Below are 22507 nucleotides of genomic sequence, written 5' to 3' on the forward strand. Positions count from 1 at the left end.
ATGTCAGCTATGAAATGCTGCAGAATATCAGCTTTCAGATCTCAAATATCAAATCAAATTTAATTTAGTGTTAAGTGCAGACATCCAGTATCTAATATCTGAGCACTCTGGGAATATTCAACACAGAAAACCATAAAGGAAAATGTTGAGGGATATTTTTGGGAATAAAATTATTTCAGACAAACAAACTAGATTGTAAATTATCTAATAATGGATGCTGTTTGTGTTTCCTTATTTGTTTACTAAATTGCTGTGCCATTTTTTGAGACAATATGCAACAGAAAGCAAATCAGAATGGGCAAATCACTTAAAAACAAGGAGGAAATGGATTAATCATGAAACACTCATCAAAAGACATGTTAAGCTGGCTGATTGAATGTCAAGGAGAAAGGGTCAAATGTACAGGAGATGGTGGAACATTTCAGCATTCTCCAGCTCTAGGGAGGTAAGCTTAAATGGGTAAACATAGCATGTCCTATCATTCAAACTGAAAACTATGGTAGGTTCTCTGGCATACTCAAAAATGTAATGGTGCTGAACCCAGGTTGATCAAAATTTCTGTTTGGAGAATAGGTCCAGGTGAGCCATTCGATTGAGGTATCGTGTTCCCCAGTCTTTATGAAAACACCAGTGAGCTGAGTTTCTCAGTTTTCAAACATATTTTAGAATAAACTGAAAAGCAAAAGTTTATTGTTAACTTCTTGGCAATTTGCCATGCAAGCAGTGTTCTTTCACACCATAATCATGGTTCCCAGTGATGGTGGATTTGATTTCCCCAGTGAGATTATGGTCTAGGACATATCTGAATAGCACAAGGATGAGATTAGGGCTAAAATACAGCCCAGCATGTATCCAATAGGATAAATAGGATCTGCATGGAAACTAAAATGATTATGGCACAGCTCCTGGGAAAGTGTCTCTCTTAGCTAGACCTAAGACTGTCTATTTCTCAATGACCAAAAGAAACCAAGATGCTTGAGTTAGTTGTTACATGGCCTCACCAAACTGAAGATGTCACTCATTCATGGCCTATTCATCCATAGTACATGGTGAATGCTGCCACTAGTTGTCATGGATGGTGTCCCGGCTTTTTTCTGATTGGAATGGCTGGGAAAACACAGGGCACAGCAGCAGGTTGCTTGGAGAGACAGGGAGAGTAAATTGGTGGTATCAAATTGCATTTGTACATCCAGGGAACACATCCATTGAGGCCTGTACCTGTCAGATGTGCTGTTTAAATTAAAATGTCAGCTTCCCTGCTGTACATGCTTGTGGGCCTAAAAGTGCCATTTAAAGAAGTATTTTGAACAACAGCACAGACTTCATGTCAACCTTGTGCAAATAGTTCTAATTTGCAGGAAATGTAGAGGGAGCAATGAAGTGAAAATATCTCTGCATTCCTCTTTTGAAATTCCAATAATCTGAGGAATTGTTGAGGTCCCTCTCCTCATCTGAAAATACTGCCCAAGCACTGTTTTATTTTTATCTGTAATGACTACTGTGATGCCAAAATCCCAAGGCAACTGATGAGCTCCAGCATGTCCTTAAGGAAGCTATTCAGAGCACTGTCTGGTCCAACTTTGTTGGATGAGTTTCATTTATTGAGGCCTGAGGATGTGGACAAGGTACTTGGTCAAGCTTAGGCCAAACTTGTATCCTCAACCTTTGTTCATCCTGGCTTATTACTCAAACTAAGGAGTGTAGGTGCATCTGGGCCCAGGAAGCTGTAAATGCCTCTTCGAAGGAAGGAGTAATTCCAGCCTTATTAAAAGAGGCTGTAATCAGACATCTCCTGAAAAAATCTAATCTGGACCCAGAAAACATTAGCAACTACCTGTGGAATGGAATGTTACCAGTGTCCAGCATTCCATTCCTGGGCAAGGTGTTTGATCCAGTGGTAGCTGAACAGCTCCAGGCACCCTTGGATGAATTGGACCATCTTGATCCCTTTCAGTTGGGCTTCAGGCCAGAGTTCAGAATAGAAATGGTCTCTCTGTGGGATGACTGTTGCTGGGAGAGAGACAGGATAGTGCAACTCTGTCAGTTCTCTTGGAACTCTCAGCAGCTTTCGAGTATGGTATCCTGCTGGATAGGCTGGGTGGGTTGGGTGTTGTAGGCACTGCTTTGAAGTGGTTCTGCTCCTACTTGTCCAGTCAATTCCAGATGGCGGAGCTGAGGGATTGCTGTCATTTAAAGCCCTGAATTGCTTGGTGCCAGGTTATCTAAAGGAGTGCCTCTTCCCACGTGGGACAACCCAGACCCTCAGATCATCATCTGGGTTTATTCTCAGAGAGCCCCCTCTGAAGGACACAAAGAGGGGTAAGCCTTTTCAATAGTTGCATCCTGACTCTGGAACCAGTTCCCCAAACCAGCACTAGGCAAAGGTCTTTATGTTTACCCAATATTTTAGTAGTTAAACTAATTTGTAAGAGATTTTATATGGTATTCATTTCTAACTTAGGACTACAGTGCACTGTGGTTGTTATGAGGTTTTCTTGTGGGCCTTATTTGCATTTTATTGCTGTTATTTTATTGCTTTAGCATCTATATCTAACGTAATTTTATTGTCTTATTTGGCTATGTTCTTCCTATTATATTTTGTAAACTGCCCAAAGGGTTATCACACACACACATCCTGCCAGATCTCAGGTGCATGCATGGGAGGCTACCCATCCTGGTGGGACTGACAACCCAGATTTTGCAGATGAATCTGTTTTTTGAAATGGTTTGATCCCCAGCTGTGGTCCAAGTCCTGAGACTCTGCAGGAATTCAAATCGGGGACGTTCAGCCAAGGACAGATGAAGGAACCAGCTGTGGGAAAGCAGGGGAGAGACCGGCAGCCTCTTGAGGAAGGGGGCATTGAAATGGGTAGCTTTTGCAGTGGTGAACTCCTGCCTCCTGAAGAGGCAGACCTGATCTCAAGTTATCACCATCAGAGAAAAGTCCAGTTGGTCATAGAGAGGACAGAGCAAGGCGTGCCCACTTTCACACTGCTCCTGCCCCAAGGGAGAAATGAAGAAGGGTCCATAAAGAGCGTTTCCGGTAGAAAGAAGTCAAAATTTCACTGAGTATGCTCAGAAACCTGAATGTAACAATAAGGACTATTGGTAAAAGAAATGCTGGTGAGACTAAAATTTCTGGGAGGAAGAAGTCTAGGTCATGACAAGAGTCATCCTGACTAATGGGCAAGGTAGACATTTAATAAATTAATAATAAAAGAGTTTACATTAGCTTCAGCAGATGAACCAGTCCAGAGGAAGCAAACACTGATGCTGAGTCAGTTATGAATACTGATTCTAAATAAAGGTACAGAAACACTTCCTCAAGTAAACCATATATTATACCTTTTGTTCTTCTGACAGGTTTCTGGTATTTAGGACTTCTCTTAAATGATCTCTCTTCCAACAGAGAACCCCACATGTTGGCATTTTTATAAAGGAATGTGGCAAAAGATACATGGTACATGATCACCATACTTAATACTCAGCTCACCCCTTTTCAACCTAGACACATATGAATAATTAGAAAATATTGGAAGAGACCTTTGATAAGGAGCAAATGAGAAGATATTACATTTTAACTAATGTAAGTAGAAATGCTGCTGTGCTCTGTCAACTATGCCCTTTCTTTACAAAACAGTTTGCTTTTTTTCCAATCTAAATCATCATTCCGATAAACAAGGCACAGAAATTGAATGATTCTCTAAATGTATATTCCCAAATCGTGTTCTCATTCTAATTAGCGAAAATGAATAGAAAAGTCTGTTGCCTATTTGTCAATAAGAATGACAACAATAATAATATGGTGTGATGGGGTTGGTGCTTTACAAGCTACATAAGATTAATCACTGCTGAAGCCATATCACTTAAAATGTATAGAAGAGCAATAAAATAAAGCCATGCGTATGATAAAGACAGATAAATGGAAGACCTAAAAACATTGCATGAAATAGCTGCCCATTATCAGAGGCAGGGCAATGAGACAGTCAAATGATTGTTATATAGTTCAGCTGTACATTTAGACTTTACCTTATTATCATCCTGAATGAGTTTGCTGCAACTATTGCCTTGGACATCAAGGACAGGCTACACTAATGCATGCTTTGCTTCCTAGGATAACATCATAAAGCACCTCTATCTTCTCTGCAGGGCCATTTTCCAGGTTATACTTGGGAGGGGACTCTTTTTTTCTATATATGAAGAAAAAAAAGAGTTCCTTTGAGGTATTTGGCTGCTCTTAGAAATGCGTCTTTATTATTCCAGATTTCCAATAGCTTTAATTAGAGGAACAAACCAGTAGGGTTCCCTGCTGCACCCCCAAAGTTTGAGAAGGAGGTTGTTTCAGGCAACAACAGCATGCTTGTTTCATCTTACCTGTGTATTTTTTCAGGTGATATTCAGTGATGTGAAAGGTCTTCCTTGGTGATTAACCTGTGATGGATCATATCTGCCTGATGCTACAAGATATCTACATATGAATAATTTCATATGCAGGGATATCTGCATATGAATAATTTTGTCTATCTGTCTCAGCAGACCTAGATTGTGTTTGTCCTTTGAAGAGGTCATTTGACTACCAATTTAACAATTTTCCACACCATGGATTTAATGAAGGGGTTCCTCCCGCCTTGCTATAAAGTCCACGAAGGGCTGCTATTTTGGAAAGCAAATGGGTGGCTTGAGGGAGGATTGCATTAATCCTTCCCTCTCAGTGTACAGTGGTCCTGATCCACATCAGAGTCAAACCCACTTACTCTAAAGGAAAAATGGAAAGGAAGTTCAGTTACATGCCACACAATTAACATAACACGTGGCTGGACCCAGAGAAGCTGCATCTTATAGCAAAAGCCAGACTGGCCTTCATTCTCTCTACCTACGGGACCACCAAAGCATTTCCATACTGCATATTTTACCCTCCCCATCCAGGCTAAGTGAGTATAGGAAAGTGCAGCAATTCCAGCAGTTTAAAACTGGTGAATTTCAACACTGCTACAACTTCCACCAGCACTGTACATGCATACAGCATAAGAAGTGTGTTGGATGACTCAGTGATCAGGCCTGAATGAACATAGATGGACAGGGAGCATTGTGTGAACAGGGTCTCTCACACTCATCTATGTGAATTCATTTCCAGATCTGCAGGGTATCCCTGTCTCACAGAACAGTGTGTGCAAAAGGCGGTTCACACACAAACATCCTGTGCATGGAGAGCTGTATGCACTGGGACTTCTGATGGATTTTCAAATACCTACCCGCAAGTCAGAACTGGAGCTCCCATGCACACACCATGCATGTTCTTAAGCATCTCAAAAGACTTCAACCACATATCATGCTAAAATCACCTCATCTTCTGGTTGAGGAATATAAAACCTAAATTGAGCGGAATATTCAAGTTTTTTCAAATGGCCCTCTTCCACTTTGTCTTGTTTTAACAAGATTTATAAACACAAACAGCACATGAAAGGCAATGGCGAAATAACTAAAAGAAATATCCAACTTGCCACTACATCTTTCTTATCTGTCTTGATGGCAATAATCCATAATAGGTTTAGATCTGAAGTCCTTTGGGTAAAGATGCTCCCAATAGGCCTCCTTCCTCAGTAAATCTACATTCTTACAGTTCCTTTAACCAGCTGCTATTACTCCTCCTCCTCACCATCTTCTGCTTTGTCACATCTTTGTTATCATTGCCTTCAGTTGCTTGCTTGAGAGGCAGACAGCAAGTGGGCAAGCAGGCTGACTTGGCCGGTGCCTTTCCTTCTCAGGGCCCCTTTGCCAGGGCCCATTGTGAGAAACGGGTGAACCAGCAGGGTGCAGTGATGAAGAGAAAGAGCAGCCCCAGGGCATTTTGTCAGGGGGATCCTGCAGGGCTTCCACAGGTGCCCAGTCAGGCCTTCTTTTGATTCATGTCCTAAGTCCGCTTGTGGAAGTCAACTCTCCCCTATCAACACCCCCCCCACACACACACACACACATACACACAAGAAACCCGGACTTCAAAGCAAGGGCAGGAGGGCAATGGGAGGTACCATAGCAAATAGGGCCCGTGTCATCACCTGGGCCAGTATGAGTGTGCTGTGACCTCCCTTCACCAGCCCCCTGCAAGGCTAACCAGGGTCACCATCTCCCTTTCATTATATTCTTTCAAACAATTCTAACTGGTAGTCATGACCGCAACAGTCCTAAGATTGTTTTACTTTCAAAAGACATTGGCACTTTCTAAACACACTTCATTTTTTTCTTGTAGTTTTGATGGTGTCACAATTTAGATGTGTTTCAAATTTGTTTGTTTCATTTTTATACCACCCAATAGGCAAGGCTCTCCAGGCACTTAGCAAAAGTTAAATTCAAAGGTACAAATATAAATGTTCACACCATTTCCTCTTTTTACCAAGGCTGGCAAGCAGGTTACTGTTCTGTTGTAGCACATCACACTTGCTGATGCAATTTGTATACCATGGCAGCCCAGGAGGAAGTAAAGGGGAACATTAGTTGTGTCTATACACATCATGTCATACACATGGCTCCCTGAGCCCACTGTGCCCTGGTGGCATCATATAGTCCACAGTATGAAAAGATGCTTCCCAGAAGCAGTGAATCTGCTGGAGCTTATCCAGCTAATGGAGCAAAGGGGTGGATCATGGATCACTGGTGATCGCTGGATCATGCACACCACACATCACTCAGTAAACAGATCAGACAGGCTTCAGAAAGACCCCTCAGATCAGCTCAGGAGGCCCTTCCACAAGAACAACCCCTTGGAGATGAGGGGTGGCAACCAAGTGGAGGGCCTTTTCCTCTACTGCTCCCCATCTTTGGAACTCTCTCCCTAGGGAAATTCACCTGGTGCCATCTCTGTTTTCCTTTCAGTGCCAGGCAATGACATATCTTTTTAGGATTTTTTTTTAACATTTAGCCTGCATGCTGTGGTCCTTTTTAATTGTTTTATAGATATTTAATTTATTGTGTTTTAATTGGTTTTAATGTGTTTTTACTCTGTTAATGTTTTATGCATTGTAAGCTGCCTATCAAGGCCTCAGCAATCACAGGTGGCCTATAAATACATGTAAATAAATAAATATAGCTGATCACCTACCTTCTTCCCATCTGGTATCACAAGCCAGTCTTTTCCCACCCTCTTTCCTGGTAGATCAGGACAAAACATTCTTAACTAAAGTCTTTATTATGTCAAAACTGGCTAGCTAGACTGGTTTGGTAGTAATAATAATAATAATAATAATAATAATAATAATACTATTTCAATAGCTTTTAATAAAGAACACTGGCAAAGTTAGAGTACTAGTGATTAAGAAAATGAGGCTTAATGATAAGGTGTTGATTCCAGGGGGAATACCTCTGCTCTCTTCCCAACCAAAAGCTGTTGGCTCCACCTTTCAAGTGGTTCAGGCTGCTTGCAGGACAATCGCAGGAACAGCTGATGGTACCCAGTTGGTCTGCTAATATGATTTGATGCTGTATAATCTGCCTAATGATTTTAAATCTGCCCCCATCTAATTCCACCTGTTCAATAGTGTTTCCCGTAGAACAGATGTGGTCTTGTTCTCACCACATTCTTGACTTATCTCTGAGCCTGTTGGCCTTAGCATTTCAGAATTTTGGTCCTGCCTTTCCTCCAGTTCTGATTCAGACCCCGAGGAATGCTGCACTGCAGGAAAAGTGGTTATTCCGTAGCCCTATTCCTGCCTTTCACTTTTCATCCCTAGCCCAAGCCCTAATTCTGCCTTTTACTTTTCACCCAGTCTTTCTGTGCATGTTTGTATCTATATCTCTTTTCCTTTAATGTCCCCATAAACATTAACTGGACACTGATGAGGGCATCAACAAGTTTCATGTTCTTCCTCTAAAGGAAGCACAGTAGAGGCAGCTTGTTGTTGTTGTTGTTGTTTCAATATAGTGAATATGGCATTACATTTTCATAATGATTAATTTATTATGTTCCTTTGTTGGTTCAAAAATAGAAGATCAGCAATTAATCATTGTCATATGGTTAAAAAACAAACTAAGAAAAATAATCTTCATGTACTTAATAATACATTAGGCTAATATTCCTATAACTTACCAGCTCAGCCAGTCAATAGTACAAAACAAGTTACCTGGCCAGGGTTATGTCCTGATTTAGTTTCCCATTTGCTAGGATCCTGCATCCATTGGCAAGTGAAAGTTTGCATCTGGTGTGGGAGGAGGTAAGCATCAAAGCTCTCATTTTTAGCAGTGTATTCAGCCCATAATGCACTTGGCAATAATGCCTTAAAATTCATAATTATATCTAGATTGTAATCAAGCTTATTTTGTCCACATGGGCATAGTTGCTGTGTCTATGCATGGCAATTTCCCTGATGCATACACCTCTTTTTCAAAGAAGCACTTCAATAAGCTATTAGCAGTGGGGAAAGAAATCAGTAGGCTATTCTTAAGCAGTCAAATTCCAGTGACTCTTTCCCCCTTGTTGTGTGCACTTTTGTGGCAGCAGGAACCACCATTGGAAAACATTGATGTCCAGTTTGCAGCAGTCATCCTACCAGCATTACATTACAGACACTAAAAAGGCATGAAGGTGATGAGTTGTGAAGTGAGCTGATTAGGGATTTTTGCTATTCACCACAGCACCTGGTGGAACAAACGTGCCTGCTGATGCATTGCCAAGGTATTCACCGGACCTTGGCAGTTCTACAGTGAAAAGGGGCTGCCTCAAATCGAGCTGAATGGCAAAATATAGGGACATAAATGAAGATGCCACAAGAATTGAAAACTGTGATTCACCTGCAAGAATTTTTCTCTTCTAGCGGGGAAGGTGGGAGAAAAAAAGAAACCTGTGCACTCCATTACTTTATTTCCCATGCAGTCAACCTCAGCATATGCCTGGGCACACACGGTTGAGGAAGAGAGAACTTTGTGCGAAATTACCTACAAGGATGTGTATGCAAAGAAAATTCAAGCTTGTCAAAGTTTTTGTAATTCTACTTCAAATCTGGATTCATTTCATATCCTCATTGAATGTGCTTGATTGGGGCTTGAGGGGGGTTGTTTTCTTTTCGCATGACAGATTGTGCACATGTGTTTGCTTATTTTTCCAAAAATGCCTTTATTTATTTATAACATTTGTATGCTGCCTATTGTGTCACAGCACTTCTGGGCAGCTCACAATCATAAGGTAAAGGCCCACAATAAATCTAATTACAACAGTTTAAAAACACACTACTGATAAAATACAGATTAAAAATACAAAATGAAAGTTTAGTGGCATCAACTACTAAAATGCATTTTAAAAAGATTATGCACAACATTATCCTTTGATTGATTAAAGTGTATTTGTGCACCTTTTTCAAATAAACACAACTTTCGTGTACATTATTGAAAGGTACAAATGTTATTGAACACATTCTTGGGGTTCTATGAATCACATTGCAAGTTCAGAAATGTACAGACTTTAAGCAGATATTACATCTGAGTCCAGGAGATGCAAATGGGGTAAATCCAGATCAAGAATGGGCTGAAACAGATTTTTCATATGCCCTAGTCTTCCATACCAGTTTCTATCTGTCATTGCTTGTGACAATTGCAGAAATTTCACCAGTTTCTATCTGTCTCCTCATTTCTGTTTCACTTTGTAATTTGGGCATTTGCATACAGCGAAAGGAAAGAGAGTTCACTATTTTTTGCATAGTAAGGAAACTGACTGCATAAAACTTCCTCCAAAAATAAAACTGATATCCGCCCCCCACCCCACCACCACCACGCCAGTTCAACCATCTCCTCTAAAGTATTAACCTTGGATGATCTAACTTTTATCAGCTTTTTCCTTAAATTCTGTATAAGACCCGTTGCTATAATCAGGCATGCTCAACCAATTTCCCCTTGACTAAACCAAGAAGGTATTTCATTAGGTCCATCCACTGAATTCCTCAGTTTTTTCCCAAGTTAGGGAAAAAAACCTACTGTAGAGTTTGTTTTGCTGTAAAGGAAGTTATGTCTTCTGGGAGTTGCTGGGATATGCCAGCATGTCGCTCTAACTCCAGATACTTTTCCTCAGACTGTAGGAGCCTTTAAGAAGAGCCATAATTTATCAGATGAAAGTCCATCTAGACCAGCATTCTGTTTGAATGTAGTTGCCAAACAGCTGCCTATGGGCAAACATAAGTAGGACATGAACACAAGAGCTTCCTTCCCAGCTTTCCTTGAGCTCATACAGCTCAGCCCACTGTTGATGCTGCTTCTTTTGTTGTTAAACATTTATATGCAAACTCTTTTCCTCCAGCTTCCTCCATCACAATGCTTGACCTTCCATTTGCCTTGCTTGTATCTCCATCTCTTTCTGTAACTGTTTCTTTCTCTGTTCTAGATTCTGCTGTATAACTCCAAGCAACACTGGTCACTGCTGCCTTATCACCTCTAATAAGCATAACTTACATTTTTTATGCACTTCTCACCATTCTGAAAGTTCTTCTCTTTGCAAACAAAACTTGGCTCAAAGGTTTTTTCTTCTTTTTCTTTACCCACACTTAAATAGTCTGCCACTTCTGCCTTCACCTCTGTGGTGATGTTGCCTCTAACAACACAAAACACCCCTTTCTCCCCCTTAAAAATTAAAACTTTAAATCCGGTTTTACTCCATCAGCCTGTCTCATTATGGTTCCAATAAATTCAGTCCCAACACTGCTGCCACTTACTGGGAACTGTTTCTTCACTCAGCAATCCCACCTGTGGGGCTTCCAATTTATAGCACATGCTTATATTTCTAGACCTAATGAAGTTTCTACCACCACAACTCAGAGTTTGATGAGACAGCCACTTTCTGCTGCCATCCATTGTTTGATAACACTTTACAACCTAGTAGCTGATACCAGAGGCTTAGGCATGAGGTGGGTACCAAGATTAGAGACAGGCTGAACTATTAAACAAAAAGTTATTAAAGGAATATTCTGTGCATAAGGGATTACTTTTGATTTACAGAAGTCTGCTTTGTGACAATTGTTAAGGACTCAAGAAGCATCACTGCTATTACAAGCTATTACAAGACTTCTTCGACCTCAGGCCAACTTGCCTAGCCCTTTTTATTGTTGTTTGCTCGCACGATCATGCCCAACTTTTCACAACCCCATGGAACATAGCACGCTAGGCCGTCCTGCCCTCCACGGTTTCCTGGTGTTCACCCACATTCATGTTCTTTGCATCAGTCACGCTATCTAACCATCTCATCCTCTGCCATCCCCTTCTCCTTTGCCTCCAATCTCTCCCAGCATCAGGGTCTTTTACAGTGAGTCCTTTCCTCTCATTTTGTGTCCAAAGTATTTGAGCTTCATCTTCAGTGCCTGTCCTTCTAAGAACAGTCAGGGTTGATTTCCTTTAGGACTGACTGAACTCTTTGCAGTCCAAGGAACTCTCAGGAGCCTTCTCCAACACCACAATTCAAAAGTGTCAATTCTTCAGTGCTCAGCCTTTCCTTATGGTCCAGCTCTCACAGCCATGCATTGCAACTGGGAAAACCATAGCCTTGACTATACAAACCTTTGCCAGCAAGATGATGTCTCTGCTTTGCAGTATACTGTCTAGATTTGCCATAGTTTTCCTACCAAGGAGCAAGCATCTTTTAATTTCATGGCTGCAGTCACCACATTGGTGACCATTAGGCAGTGATCCTTGAAGGGGCCTAACCTTCTATCCCAGTTAAATACACTTAGAACAAGGTCAAACATCCAAACAGAGATTTTTCTCTGATGCCTAAAGTTCCTTCTCTTGTTTATCAGGCTCATTAGCTGGGATTCTCCAGCCTGCTTGAATAGCATTCCTCCGGCAAGTTCTCAGGGCACCCTTGTGGCATAAAACAGCCACCTGTTCCTGCTCCTATTTTCAGCAGCCACATGCAGCTATCCTTCAGAGAAAGAATATCTTAAAGTCCAGGCCTTCACTATTTACTTTCTGCCCAGATTTCTCCTATTCTTTTCAGAATACCACACCGCAACCAGAATAATTCAGTTTACCTGGGGCAGGACCTATCTAATAATATTCAGAGCTACTCCCTCTCTCTTCTTCCACAGAACCTCACTAAGCAGCTATTACACATCCCTCTGACAGTAACAAAACAAGGCCTCAGGCCTACCAAGATACATTAGTGCTCACAGCTACCACACCAGGTAAATGTTACATAACAACAGCTGCACACATGCCATTTCAAAATTATATGCTATCTCAGCATTCACCAGGATGTGCCTCTTAAGCTATACCTGTTACTTTTCTCCTTGTACAATCCCATCTATCAAATCTGCATTCTATCTACTGGTTTGCTTGTTAGCACAAACAGCATTTGCTGGTGTAAGAGATAAATATACTGCAAACTCTGCAGCATCCAAATTCTTTATCTAATTTGGGGCATTATGCAGCATTCGACTACAGATGGAACCCTGACTTATTCATGTGCAGCTGTATCACTCATCCTGTTAGGTCACTCTATGCATGCTTGAACTTCACAAAGCAATCAAATAATTGTCCCTGTGATGTTCAGGAATTAACTCAAACCACAGATGTCCTTAGTTATCACTAGGTTTCATTGCACTTGGTGAAATGGTGTAAAGTATGTATTAATGGCAAGCATATTTATTCATGTATATAGTTATGAGGACAGAAAGAAGAATGTTGGTGTTCTTTCAGACATCCGAGCATACTGAAGTTATGCTAACAATATATACAATGAAATATAACTGAAGGTACCATTCATTTTATTAAGAGTCTGCTCTTATGTCTTAGTTCATTAATTAGGATTTGGTAATGGAGAAGTGCACTGTATTGAGCAATTATAGATACCCTTTGTTTCTCCTACACTGGACCTCAAGGCAATATACTTGGTTTCCCAGATGGTCTCTCATTCAGGCACTGACCAGTCATGTACCTGCTTAGCTTAGCTTAGCTGAGCTTAGCTCAGCTTCATAGTGTTCCTTCATGGCTCCCTGGAACTCTTGTGTATCCATGAGTAGTTGCAGGATGAAGCAAGGATATTCCTGCTCTGTACAAAGCAACAGCTCTTTCTTCTCTACTAGGGTAGAACAGTCTGGTGTAAGTTGAAATTTTGCGTTCCCATATGAACACATGTAAAAGACAACTGAATTCCAATTATCTAAGCGTTCCTGTAGCATCCAACACAACCCTTTAATGACTTCTTGTATTCCAAGAAAATGAGAGCCGGAGCCCCAACTAATTTGCACTAACATATATTAATATTTTAATCCTGCCTTCATTTGAAATCAAGGGTTCAGCATAAGCCTAAACCTAAATGGATGCGTATTTACTATTGGACATGAAAATGTGTAGTGTCCTGGAACATGTGCCCCAAGGAGATTCACTTGTTGCCATTCTAGTTCTCATTTTAGGGCCAGGTTAAAACTTTTTTTTATTTACCCGATGTTTTAATATTTAACTAAAGATTCAATTTAGTATGTTTTTATTGATGGTTTTAAGCTATGATTGGATTTAAGTTGTATTAGCTCTTGTTATATCCTAGTTGAGGCTCAACGTTCCATGAATTCTGTTTTTATTGTTAATACTTTAATTGTTTTATACTGTACACCACCCAGAGAGCCTTATTGACTATGGGGCAATTTATAAATGTAATTAATAAATAAACAAATAGTTGACTGACATTAACTAGGAAATCCACAAACAGAAGGTAAGCACAGCTAAATACATTTGAATGGCATAAACACTTGGTGATATTTGACATGTTTTACTTAAGTAAATCATCATTTGTAGTTCTGTGTATACATGTTGTTAAGGCATATTTAATCATTGAAGGTTAAATATTACGTGTGCACTGAGAAAATCTGTGTGAAGAACATTTTATATAAAGAAATAAATAGAACTGATTTGTAAATTCAAGCACAAACTCCAGCTCTGGATAGCTTGGTTTCAGTCGAATGCTATTTGACATCATACTGTCAATACTGGAGGGAGCTTATTAGGAAGCATTAGCTGAGGTCCCACCAATGTGCAGATGGTGCTCAGCTTTAACTCTCTTTTCTATCAAACCCAGGTGAGGCAGTGGCTGTTCTGAATCAGTGCCTGAGCATGGTAATGGACTGAATAAGGACCAACAAACTAAACTGAGACTCAATCCAGACAAGATGGAGGTGCTATTAATGCACTGGGGTGATCGTCAATCTGTTTAGGATGAGATCACACTGCACCTAAAGGACAAAGTTCATCCTTTGGGAGTGCTCCTGGACCCAGAATGATCATTTGAGGCACAGGTGGACTCTGTGACACAGAATATCTTTTAAGCTGATATACCAATTATGACCCTACCGGACATAGCTACAGTCCTGTAGCTACAAGCCTAGCTACAGTAATCCATGCTCTGGTAACTTCTCGTTAGGGTTACTGCAATGTGCTGTATATGAAGCTGCCTTTGAAAATGGTCTGGAAACTTCAGATGATCCATAACAGGGCAGCAAGGATGTTAATGGGGACTGACTCATGCAAATACAATTCTCCAGTCCTTTTCCAGGTACACTGCCTGCCAGTTGAAATTGGAGCCTGATTCAAAATGCGCGTAGTAACATTCAAAGCCCTGAACAGCTTGGGGACGGGTTATTTAAAGGATGGCCTACTTCCATATGTACCTTCCCAGACCCTGAGGACACCTTTGGGGGTTCTTCTCCAGGAGTCCCTTCCATAGGAAGTAAGGCATGAGGAGGAGAACCTTTTTGGTCATGGCATCTTTTCGGTTTTGGAATGAGCTCCCCAAAGAGGTAAGTCTGGTGCCTACTTTGTATCCTTTTCAGCACCAGGTGAAGACCGTTTTTATTTTCCCAGTATTTAAATAATTTAACTTTTAAACATTTATATCCCATTTTATTCTGTACCACTGCTGTTTTTATGCCAAATCATAGCAATTGCACTTGAATTAATGTGGTGCCTTTTTAATTTTTGTTTAATGTTAACTTTTGTTAACTGCCCAGAGAGCCTCAGCAATTCTGCAGCATAAAAATGAAATAAATAAATAGCAGATTGCAAAACAGCAACTTTACAAAATTTACAACTAACCTCTGCTGTAGCAATCATCACAAGGTAACGTTGCCGTTCATTACCTCAGTAACACTGTCAACAAAACCACATCTCTGCTAACATCCTGGACTTTCAACCAGCCTGAGTGGACAGATGGGCTTGGCCATGTGCAATGGAAGTTCTCAACTATGGATGTGTAGGATTGCAGCAAAAGCATGCAGGAAATGTGTCTTAACTGAGGATTGCTCCAAACATGTGTAGAACAAGTCTCTGATAATTCTGAACAGTGTGGGAGGTTTTAATTATATGGAGGCAATGCCACATGGAGAAGTCCCAATAAACATAGTCAGTCAATCAGGCAAGTAGTGAATCCCTGTGATCCCTGGGCAGAATGATCCAGCTATTATGCAGGCTGATATGTCCTCACTAGGCCACAGGGCAGGGAGGGCCACTGATACCCTGGTCTTTCCACAGCCCTTGCCAAGAAGGTCTTCCACTGCTCTCTGCTCCCTTTCATGAGTGTTCTGCCAGACACTCCTGCTGTGTCATTTGATGCATAAAAAAGCCACTGGCAAAGCTCCTTGGGGCAATCTGCTGGGTGCACCAACAGCCACCACTGCTTCTTCACATGGGTGGCTGCTCCTGCCACCACTGCACACCTGTCCTGCCCACTTGGCTGGCTGGCCGGCTGGCTGGCTGGCCGGCTGCTCCTTCACTTGCTCAGACAGTTGGGTCAGCTGGCCTCTCACTCCAGTTTGCCTGTGGCTCCAACTTGATGCCTCAGTGGTGTGGCCCTTGCAGGAAATCAGCTGACTTCTCACAGGAGCCCTGTGGCTGGACCACAAGCCAGGAGTAGTAGGAGAGAGAGGCCAGTGGGATCAGCTGTCCAAGCCTAGTGAGGGAGAGTCAGCCAGTCAGGTGGGCCAGCTAAGAGAGTGGATGGGTGGTGGCACCAGTGGCACTGCCCCCTTACTTGAGGTATCAAGGCACACTGGGCCAGAACTGTCCCTAAGAGAGCATCCCAAATACACTATGCCATGTCAAATTCTCCCTATTAAGGCCATGCATCTTCTTGCAACTTCATGAATGGCAGCCCAAGATCAAGTGAACTCTGTCTCCCCTCCCTGCCCTTTTGCATCCACTGCACAAAGCAACAGCGGTTCAAGGAGGGAAAACAGTGAGGCAAGGCAGTGAGTAGGAAAAGAATAGGATAAGGAAGTTTCTAGAGGACTGAAACTTCTTATCCTGCTGCTTGCCTACTTGTAAATCATCAGTAGACTGGCTGAGTACCTTTCCTAACTGAAACTGTGATCTTGGCTTGGCTTGGCTTGGCTTGGCTTTTTTCTCTGGAGCAAGAATAGACAAAGTTGTTTATGTCCCTCTTCAGCCCTATTTGGCTCCAGAAGCCAGAAGGATAAACAAAGAGCTTTGTTCTTGAAGCCCTCTCTCTTTGCACCAATTAGTCTACTTGGAGCAAATATAGTGGTTACAGGGATCAGGAAGAGCTATTTGATGGCCTTGGAAGTATCAGTTGCCTTCTTAAATCTGCTTTGCAATGGAGTGGGATGGGCTTTTCTGAGGTGGCACGCACCTTTAGGATGCACACTCTAATGTATTGTACCAGAACCCCCCCTTACAAGCCTTTAGACATCAGGTTAAGACATTAATATTTACTTTGGCATTTGGAATGCTTATAATGCCGTGTGATTTCTGTGATTTATATTTTCTGTCCCATGTTATGTTATTATGAGATTGTTGTTATTCATTCACTGTTCGCCACCTTGAATGCTGAATTTAATGGAAAGTAGTCTAAACATGTTTTAAATTTTTAAAAAAGTTCTTTACTTGTGTAAGTGTTAATGAACAGATGTCACAAAAATATCACAAGCCCCAATTCTCCTTTTTCAGAAAGAATCTTCCTTCTAAAGCTGCCTGTGGGTTTTTCTACTGCTTGAAAAATTAGGAAGTGCAAAACAATAGACTCTGTGACAAAATTACCCTGGACCGTCTTAGCCAGCAGTCTTCTCCATCCCACTTAATCTACACTTCCCTCTGCTGTGCAGTCAAATTTAAGGGCAGCTTCATCTTTGAGACAGGGGAGGGGTTACAATGCCTATATCTCCCATTTATCATATCTGTCTTTGCTTGCTCTGTAACCTCCTGCTCCTTTCTTGTGGAATTTATAACTGTCCACAGCAAGCCTGTGAATTACAAAAGAATCAATATAGTTATAGGTAAGAAAAATGTGAATTCCCCTAACTGCAAATCCCATACAGTTAATAGACAGTGTTTTACAACTAAGGGGGGGGGGGGAATGAAATGGATCCCCTTTCCTTCCCACACACACTTGCCCATGTCCATAAATACTCAAAGGCTGCTTTCTTGCCTATTATACTAAGGAGATGGGGCAGCATACAATGGAATGGATTAAATGTGGTCTCCTTTGCTTTCGTGTGCATAGAATTAATGCTGCTGTTAGTGGAATAGTTAAGCATGTTCTTCCAGCCACTGCTTCTCAGCTACAGTGGAAACACAAAAGTCAGGAAAGCCAGACATATGATTGCCCTCTGCTGGGAAGTTCCAGGTGAAGGTAAGGTAAGCAGACAGGGGCTTTTGATCTGACGGGCAGGCATTTATCCAATGCAGGCACATTTTGAAATGAAGATAAATTCAGTTGCTGCTGAATCTAATCAAAATGTTATTTTGTTAAAAACTAATGCTCTTGCAAAGACCTGAGCTACCCTGCAAAATGCTTTCCTTTTGCTTTGGCAACCTCATACTTTGTACTACAGAAGATTGCATTCAGAACATGTTGGAGAAATGCTCTTAGCCTTCACAGGACCTCAACTATACAATGTAGTTATTAAAATGCATCTCCTGGAATTAGGGCATGTTTGAGCTGGCTCCAGTCTCAGATACATCTCAGCAAAGCTGCCTGCCTCATATTCTTCCTGAGTTTCTTTTCAGGCCTGAATCATGTATTCTGATGCAGGAGGAAGAAAAAACCCATCAGTGAACCTCTCTGTATAAAGGTGAAGATACTTACACTCTGTCTGCTCCCTTCACTTTTAATGAGGAGATGCTCTGGGGCGAAAGTCCGTGATAATTCTCTGTGGACATATCCAGAGTGGGAGTTATTTTCACCTGTCTCTGGCATGACAGGTGAGAAAGTGGTACTCACTTACACAGCAGGATAACTGATGTAAATTGTCTAGTTTATTAGAATACAGCCAAGGGCTATACTTTCTTCTGTATGAAAATTTATTCTTCAGTTGGGTGTTTTGGGAAAATGAAAACTTTGCTGCTCCCGACAGCTCCACACTTCTGTGGAATGGTCATACTGTGCAGAATGGTTTTGGTTTATGAACCTCCTGCCTAAATAATCTAGCCTGAAGATGTTGCTCCGAAGCCTGGCAATGTCAGATGCAAATTGGTCCTAATGAACACAATGATTCATATCAACTATGATTCAGCTAAGTCTCATTGCTTTCAGGGGAACTTACAGGGCAAGCCTATAGATGGACAGAAAGCTTTAAGTCCTGTGTTCAAGCTGACTTACTCCCACTGGGTGGGCAAATAGGTCTGGGGCTACAGCCTCAACAAATTATAGCTGGAACTGGGTCATCATTGCTTTTAAAGTGTCTGGATTCATATGCACAAAAACCCTTAATGGGAAGTGCTAAAGTTCACTAGGTCTGTAGTTTGAATAAAATAAATCTTGGGAAGAAACTCAGTTGCAGAATCCAGATAATATTTAAAGCCCTCCCAACGGTCTGAAATTCCTCTTTCTCAAATCTCTTAGCACCCATGATCAGATATTTGTGGAATTATCTCTGTGACACACTCAAATGTTATTGCTTGGTGGCTGATTAATAACGACCAAGAAGAAAAAGCAAGGGGACTTTTTCTCTGTACTCAGCCAGTGCTGAGAGACCAGCAACAGAAAAGGAAGAGAAGTGTAGTTCTACTTTCCTGATCTTTGGCCTTACCTGTGGATGCAAGCACAGAAGAAAAAGAATGGAAAAATACCACAGTAGCCTCTATAAATCATACATGAAGCCCCTTCAAAGGAGGCAGCAAACGCAACATGGAAAGAGATTGAAAAGGCTTGTGATTTGGAGAGCACCAGAATAAAGTGAGGCAAAGTTACCTTGACATAGCACAGCAGGTGCTAAAAGCGGGAGACTTACACACTTTCACATCTGAAATGGAAGAAAGCCCTTGCAGATGCATGTGCCAGGCCTGGCTGATACTGTCAGCATGTATTTTTGCAAAAACTGCTTGGTGAGATGTGCTCTTTTATGAGTGCTGTTTCACTAGACCTCCTTTCATTTAGACGTCTTCCCCAACCAGTCCTTAAATAAAAAGGGAAAGGAATTGGTGGAAAAGAAATACTTGGCATCAGCTCCAAAGAGGTGAGGGGCTATTTAAGCCATTAAAATCTGTACAAAAGTTTAATCGATTTCTAAATAATATATCAACCCTGGGTGCTCTTAATAATCTTGGTGTAGCACATTTCAGTCCAGAGACATTACTTAGTATTTATCTTTAATGAATAATAAATGGAACACTGATATTGACTGAACAAGTGATTAAATATTCCATCAGTAACAGACCACAGAAATCATTTTCAATTATTAATACGTGGTGCATTTTGCTTGTCAGGTGCAATCATCTTTGGACATGAATGGCTTATTTACTGCGCCATCTTCCAAGGGCAGGTAAATTTTGCCAGTTAGGCCTTATGTTGTGAGTAGCACCTAATGTTATTCCTTTGTAAAGTAGACACACTGAAATGAATGAAGCTGATGCTAGTCAATATCTTTCCAAGGAATCTACTCCACATAGGAGTAAGATTAGATGCCAGTCTCTGTTGACTACATGCTACTTCCACCATTCCAGCTTCAGAGCCAAGGTGGGTAAGGGAAAGATATTCAGAAGATGAGATGGTTCATAACACAAAGTGATGAGAGATCCAGATTCTCTTATATGGCTCAGGTGCAGTTCATAGAAGGTGGCAATTTGTAGTCTGTACACACAATGTGGTGTACTACAAGTGTCATTGATATTCTTGTCTGGCAAATGTGAAAGAGAGGAGAAAAAAAGGAGCCAAGGAGACAAAACTGAACTCTTCACTACAGCAAACACAATTTTTGTTGAAAATAAAGCTGATAAAACCAACACAGGTATTTCAATATTTGATTAATCAAATTCCCATTCCAAAATGCATATCATTTAACTGTTCCTGCAGATATATCACCTTTGAGTTGAATGTACCTCATACTATATCATGTGGTGTATATTGCAATTCTGCTGGATTTCCTTAAAATATGTTTTTGAGTGAACTAACACCCCTATCAGAGAACAAGATTCTAGTGGTGTCTTTTGAGTTTCATTGAAGGCCTTTGTTCCACTTCGTATTTTATGCAAGCATGATTTAGGGTGCAATTCTTTAGGGTGCAGAAAAAGTCCTACAGCTCCCACCAAATCCCAGCCAGTTATGCTGGATGGTGCAAGCTGAGAAGCGGATGCTATAATTATTTATTGCCCTTCTATTTATTTGTGAGAAGTGGAAAATTCAGGAGGGGTTGAAAACATATTAGAGAAGAATTTCAGTGGGACGAAGGGCCAATCCTATTTATTTTCTATCATTGGTGTGTAATCTGTGGATTACATGTAAAAGAATTAGGAATGTTTGAATTTTTAGCTATGAATTCCAGCACAAGCTGACCTGATTCATACCACCAGGAAGTAGGATATTCATTGTTACAGAGTTGTCCTCATTTTAAAGAGATACTTGCTGTCTCAACTGGCAGTGAAGGGCTGTGCATTATGTAGTTGTGAATGTCCATTTCCCAGAAGGTGACCAAAGGTCAAATCTTACACTAGCAATGATTTGTGTAGTAAAGTGCAGTTTGACCAGAGAGGTCACATTCCATAACTAAAGGGAGAGATGGGGCACACAGGGTCCACTAGATTCTTCTGCAAACATTGGAGTACAAGCAGTATCATGTACCAATTGCCAGCAACTGCTGTAGCATTCCATGGGACAGGAAAACCTCAATAGCTTTTGAGCCTCTGCTCAGAACTTCACCAAACCAGCAAAGGGCAGCTGTGCTTAACAAACCTGATTACCATACTTCAGTAGTTTCCACAAAAATGTGAAAGAAACATATGTTATGCCTGGGCAAAACAAATGAAGGAAATGGCGTAAATTTTCAGTGCTTTTTGAGGCTTATGATGGTGCCACCTCATCCTCCTGCTTCTTCTCTTCTCTTCATTATATAATTTCAGTGGAATAAGAGTACTTGGAAGCATCAAGATTGGAGGCTTCCATCACTGAAGCAGCCCTGACATTTCTGCCTGAAATATACTAATAAAATCACACAGTAATTCATAACTTATCAAATACACAGCACTTATCAATACCTAGAACATATCTTCTAGCCATAAAGAATATAAATGGGAACCAATTCTGATGGAAAATTTCATTTGATTTTCTTTTACCCCTTAGTTGCTTGTATGCCATCAGTTTTCCCATTACAATGATAAGCCAAACTTTGAATAGTCATACTGTAATATCAGGAATTTCTTTACTACTCCATTTTCTGGTAATCAATATTTTTGCTGCCCTAAGCAGATCCCATACCACTTCATAATGTACTTTTACCATAATGCACTTTTACTTATTTATATAACATACTCAAAGAACCTTTATTAAGACAACTGAATACTTTAGCTTCTCATAGAAGATGGTAATTTTGGAGTAAGCTTAACATCTGAGTCATTAATTGTATGTGCTTAAACAACTGTGTCAGACTATTTGCTCTGTAGTTAAATATGTTATTGGTATGCTGTTTTTTGTAACATGTCAACAATGGGAAAATGCTGACCCTTTTGTAAAAACAAATTGTCACATTGGTTCAGTCCATATTAGCTTCTCAGGCAGAGGAAGCCATTTAAATTAGAGATGGACATGGGTGGAGAAGAAGATTTCTTGATTCCTCTGGAGGAGGATAGACCTTCCCATCTGAACTTCAGTTCATTTCCAACCTTGTAACTGGAGATCTGTAATGAATTTAGAATGCAGGAGAAAATTTCCATTTGGTGGTTCCCTAAATGAACCACATATGTGAATACTGATCCATTTAAACTTGACATCTATGTGCCCCCCATTGTACAAGACTTGTAAGGTACTCAATCCACTTCATTGTAGGAAGTGAGTGTTTATTCATTCAGTTTAGTATAAGCTTTTTAGATGTCCAAAGGGCACAAAATCTCCCTGTTCATTTGCTAATATACTACAAATAAAACAGGTAAGTAACTAAAACAAATATTAAGAGTAAATATTAAGGACTGTTCTTAATATTAAGAACATTATATTGTTCCAATACAAAATGTATCTGTATAATAGCCTCCTCCCAAAAAGAAGCCGCTATTGGACATTGCCAACTCATATGTTTAAAAGAAGCATTAACTATTTTACAGCAGC

Source organism: Varanus komodoensis, unplaced genomic scaffold (assembly GCF_004798865.1).
Source record: "Varanus komodoensis strain SLA01 unplaced genomic scaffold, ASM479886v1 scaffold3, whole genome shotgun sequence".
In the NCBI taxonomy this organism is placed as follows: Eukaryota; Metazoa; Chordata; class Lepidosauria; order Squamata; family Varanidae; genus Varanus; species Varanus komodoensis.